Source organism: Dysidea avara, chromosome 2 (genome assembly GCF_963678975.1).
Source record: "Dysidea avara chromosome 2, odDysAvar1.4, whole genome shotgun sequence".
Taxonomy (NCBI): Eukaryota; Metazoa; Porifera; class Demospongiae; order Dictyoceratida; family Dysideidae; genus Dysidea; species Dysidea avara.
The window spans coordinates 44183249-44189056 of NC_089273.1; the positions used below are offsets into that span (position 1 = coordinate 44183249).

At 36.7% G+C, this 5808-nt stretch overlaps 1 long non-coding RNA gene across 1 annotated transcript; it reads left to right on the forward strand.

Moving 5' to 3' along the window:
* The first annotated feature begins 2545 nt into the window (after positions 1–2545).
* LOC136245556 (uncharacterized) lies at positions 2546–4689 on the forward strand. Its single transcript, XR_010695933.1, has 3 exons — positions 2546–3345; positions 3395–3561; positions 4523–4689. It is a non-coding gene; the product is annotated as an uncharacterized lncRNA (long non-coding RNA).
* Positions 4690–5808: the final 1119 nt, after the last annotated feature.

Here is a 5808-nt window from a genome sequence, read left to right on the forward strand (position 1 = left end):
AGATGGGAAAATTCAGCTTAATGAATTTCTTTAGAACTGAGTTATGAGTTCATAGAATTGGATGTATGTGGAAGACCCCTTTTCACAAATCCATTCACATAATAATATAATTTTATTATTGCCATGAATGAAATACAGATTTAAGGTCCACTAGTATAGCTGCAGGTATGGATTTTTCTTCATTTATAATATTCTCAACCCAGATTTTATCCAGTACTGATAACTACAGTGACACACTTAATCAGGGTTCACATTAATTATTGCTACTGCATGCCTTGGAGCCATTATGATATCACTGTATTATGCTGATCTACACATTTTAAAGTGTTCACATAAGCAAGTAGAAGACCCTTGCTTTAAAAAATGGACTAGATCTGTCTCAACCTCTCTAAAAGTGTGCAAACTAATTCTGACAGAGTGGGATCTTGACTGACCATTGGGCTTGAGCAAATTATTCTTTAAAAATAGCCTATTATGCTTTTGAGCATTGCTCAAATATCCAGCCTGTTATGCTAAAAATCATGCTTCCAAAATCAAGATTATGCTCTAGAGTAGGTTATTTAATTAGAAATAATAACATCAACCTTTCCTGACTGCTGTATTAGAGTAAGTGGCTGCTATATTATAAGAGTATCTTGATCTCATTTCCATGAAGAATCAGTCAAGAAATAAAATTGCAAATTTCTTGATATGAAATGCAGGTGCAAAATTTGCTGTATTTTTGGTGTGTGCATTGCACATTAATTTATCTAAAGTCTTGAAAATTATCTTATTATGCTGGAATACTGCTTGATGATTTTGATAGCCTATTATGCTCAAAATTATGCTGGAAAAACTGGTAGGCCATTCCTTCTACACTTAAAACAATTTAACAGCATAATCTTTCCTGTTCTGACCTGTATAAATATTGTCAAAAACTTATTTTCAAAGTGACAAACAATATTTCTTAGTAGAAAATATTCACAAGCATAAATATGTCATGTAGATAATTTGTTTATATTGGTTGAGGCAGCCAGGAAGAAGTGGGTTATAAATGTTGTTATTAATTTATTACACCAATAAAGTGTAAACAACTTTATGGTAAGATAGTTACATGGATGATAGCACTTGAATATTATTATTTCATAGTCAATTAACATTTCTCAGAAGTAGTTATGTAACAATCAGTACAGCATAACATCAACCAGCAGTCATCGATACCATACAATACTTGTACATACGCATGGCATGCTCTCCATAATACTATAACATTTCCAATACAGTCTATGACTACAATACAGTACTTACACTATACAGTCACTATGTTATTATACTGTGTATGGAGTATACCCACTAGGTTGTCTACTGACTACAAGCTACTGTCATTAAATGCTAAATATTAATGAAGTCATAGGATCCCATGATATTAATTTTATTGGTGGCAGAAACACAAACACAAAGTAGTCAAATGCTGTGCTACACTTAAACTTAGGTCTACTTTAGTAACAGTCAAGTACTTTGCAAATCACATGTCACACTGTAAACATAATTTGTTCAGATAAAGAGCCTGGCAATACTACTTGTTTATAGTGACCATTAATTGGTGAGCATTAAACAGGAACTAAAGTTGGCGGTATCATAATAATTATACCATGGTCAGTCATTGTTGTTCACAATTGTGACATCATACAAACTTGTTGGAATTAGCAGCTGATGTAGTACTACATCATGTGAATGACATCATTAGTTCCACTTTGGTGACTGAAATACATATCATCTTGATACAAGATCAGTCCATATTTAAAGAATATTTACAGGAACATTATTTTAATGTACTAGCACCTTTATGTCACACTAGTTCATCAAATAATGCGTAATGGCTTCCACAGGACATAGCTAATCAGTTTCAAAGAATCTTTCACAGAAATATTATTTTAATAATGCACTAGAATTTTATGTCCTTGTTAGCTGAACAAAGTTAATGTGTAATCAATTCATGATTATTATTAGCCTTCTTGGCACCAGGCTGTTATTAATAGTTACCTAATAATAGCGGAGAATCTTTGCCTATAGAGAATAACAACAAATCACAGAGTTTTGCAGAGAGAATGTCTTTGGGCTAATTTTTGTAGACCCTATCATGTGTTGGATGCTCTCATCTTTATTTTTAACTGTTGCTATTATGCTGGCAAAATTTTAACCATAACAGATGCTTTGGAGTATCAAGCATAATGCTAAGTACTTTATAATACGTACATAGATTTTGCCATATTGTAAATCAGGTTGGTTTCTATGAAAAAAGCATGTCAAAAATATGGATTGTCATAGCAGTTCTGTTTATAGTATCACATACTTAGTTAGACCACTAATTTCCTACTTTCTGAAACACACACACACACACACACACACGCACACACACACACGCACACGCACACAAAGTTATTATGTGTCTTTATAGTGAACTGTTTAAACAGGAAGTAACATCAAAACTTTGAACAACAATGGTTTACCATGATATAGGATATGTAGTGTCAACATTAATTACTGGTTAATATTGACCAGTCTGTGGCTGGTGTGGTAAGGTAGTCACATGGAAGATTGCACTTGAATGTCATTTCTCAGAAATAGTTATGTAACACTATAGCTAGGGAATAACCATTATTCACTATTGACCGTATAATACCCTATTGAATGGTGTGTTCACAAAGAACGGATATCAATCAGAAGTAATAGTAGCAGTAGCCTGTAGAGGGACTATTGAAAGAGGATGTTGTCTGGTACCGGTGAAATTTAGGTTGTAAATTGAATTAAAGAGTATCGAATATCGTAAAGGAATAAAACACATGTATTATCAACAAGCTACCAGGGTATAGGCTGGAATTACATTTAATCAGATGATTTAAGCCTTCTATGGAAGACAGGATCCCATCGACCATCTGCAACCCATGGGCAGCTTGTCGATTTAATGATTCTAGTACGTTAATCTTTTTAGCAGTGTGGAGATTCCACACTTGAGCTGATACTCAAGGACTTGCCATACATTAAATTTCTAAGTAACAGACTTTGCAACAGAAGAGCAACCCAAGAATGAATGATGCATAAAATTTAGACACACTATAGTACATACCCACATTTGTCTCCTGTCAGGAAATATCTGTTATGTGATGTTGTGGTAGTTAATGGTGTACATAAATGGTATTGTGTGCTACACTTCACACTCATGAACATATCTGCAATATCATAATCTGAAATAACTCCGGTGTCCTCCAAAGGCCTCTACAGTGACGTATGGGTCTTGACATACCTACAGAAGTCTGTCTCCAGAAGGAAAACTAAGAAACAGTTGGTGTGAAAATTATTAGCCAGGTAGTTTAGCTATAATTATGATGATGGTATTATTTTAAACTTGTTCAAGCATCCCAAAGATCAGGTCACACTGAAATGTCATCACACATGAGATTACACGATCTCTCAAGTGCATTTGGATTCTAGAAAGGCTGCTGCTACTGCTTTCTTAATACAGCTAAGCATTAGTAAAAGTCGTATGGGTGATTACAGGAAAGCTGGAGGTTTGATTGATTGGTGAGTGTTTATATGTGACCTAATTTTGGAAAACCTTCCTTTTGGGCACAATGTATACATTTGTAGATAAATGGTATTTATATTTTAGACAGTTACGTGGGTAAAACTTTCCCGAAAAATGGAGTTTTTATGGCCTATTAACAGTGTTGGGAGTAACGCGTTACTTATGCAACGCATTATGTAATATTATTACTTTTGTGGTAACTAAGTAATTTAATGAAATACGCTATAAAAACAGGTAATATAACTCAAGTTACTCTTTACTTACAAATGTAACGCGTTACCTAAGTATGATAGTTACTGTAACAAATTTGATATTACGTAATATTATTATTACAAGTAACAAAGTTACCAATCTTGTTAGTAATCCACTGAGTAATGCCTAGCCACAATGAAGTAGTGAAGCCGACTGAATGAAGCTTATTCACCAGCTTCTTTCTTATAACCAAGATTTGCACATTGTCCAACAACACAATCATGCCACGTGATAAGGTGATAGTTTCACACATGACAGCTTAAGGCTGTGGACACAAAGTAATATAATATGTAACATTATTATAGTTACTTTATTTTATGAGTAATATGTAACTGTAACTAAATAGTTCAGTTGCAAGTAATATGGAATATGTAACTAGTTACTTTTAAAAGTAACTTGCCCAACGCTGCCTATTAAGTAGAGGTGCACCGGTATGACTTCTGATATAACCGATATTAATATTATCAAGCTGATGTAAGACAGCTTGCAATCATAATATGATAAACAAAGCTGATTCAATATAGTAGCATAGATCAACATGTTGTCTAACTATTTTCACTCTAAATTCATTTGAACTTTGAACAACAGTGTGACAGTGTGGAATATTGAATAACAGCTGACATCACATAAACTGGGGTTGCTAGGACATTACTAGAGCATGAGTGCCGATCAATAGATGTTTATGTCTATTTGTATTCACTGTAGAAGTCTGTTTCCAGAAAGCAGAGCTGGCAAGATCAAGTTAATTCAAGGCTAGCATGAAAATTGCGGGTGGTTCTATGTGTATCTTGTCCTTACAATACATCATCATTACATCATTGTGTAATTGTTTAGTATATACCACAGTAGTAGGAAAGTGTAGTTAATAGTAACACTGGTAATATGGGTAACACTGGTAACATGGGTAGCACTGGTAACATGGGTAGCACGGGTAGCACTGGTAACATTGGTAGCATGGGTAGCACTGGTAACATGGGTAGCACTGGTAACATGGGTAGCACTGGTAACATGGGTAGCACTGGTAACATTGGTAGCACTGGTAGCATGGGTAGCACTGGTAACATGGGTAGCACTGGTAGCACTGGTAACATGGGTAGCACTGGTAACATGGGTAGCACTGGTAGCATGGGTAGCACTGGTAACATTGGTAGCACTGGTAGCATGGGTAGCACTGGTAACATGGGTAGCACGGGTAGCATGGGTAGCACTGGTAACATGGGTAGCACTGGTAGCATGGATAGCACTGGTAACATGGGTAGCACTGGTAATATGGGTAGCATGGGTAGCACTGGTAACATGGGTAGCACTGGTAACATTGGTAGCATGGGTAGCATGGGTAGCACTGGTAACATGGGTAGCACTGGTAACATGGGTAACACTGGTAACATGGGTAGCACTGGTAGCACTGGTAACATGGGTAGCACTGGTAACATGGGTAGCACTGGTAACATTGGTAGCACTGGTAGCATGGGTAGAACTGGTAACATGGGTAGCACTGGTAACATGGGTAGCACTGGTAACATGGGTAGCACTGGTAACATGGGTAGCATGGGTAGCACTGGTAACATGGGTAGCACCGGTAACATGGGTAGCACTGGTAACATGGGTAGCATTGTTAGCATGGGTAGCACTGGTAACATTGGTAGCATGGGTTGCACTGGTAACAGGGGTAGCATTGGTAACATGAGTAGCACTGGTAGCATGGGTAGCACTAGTAACATGGGTAGCACTGGTAGCGTGGGTAGCACTGGTAACATGGGTAGCATAGGTTGCACTGGTAACAGGGGTAGCACTGGTAGCATGGGTAGCACTGGTAACATTTGGTAACATGGGTTGCACTGGTAACATGGTAACATGGGTAGCACTGGTAACATGGGTAGCACTGATAGCATGTACGCAGCAGTACTGTAATTATCACACAGCAGTACTGGTACATTATCACTTGTAAAGCAAGTTTAATTCAAGACTTTACCCAGTGTTCACTTCATGGG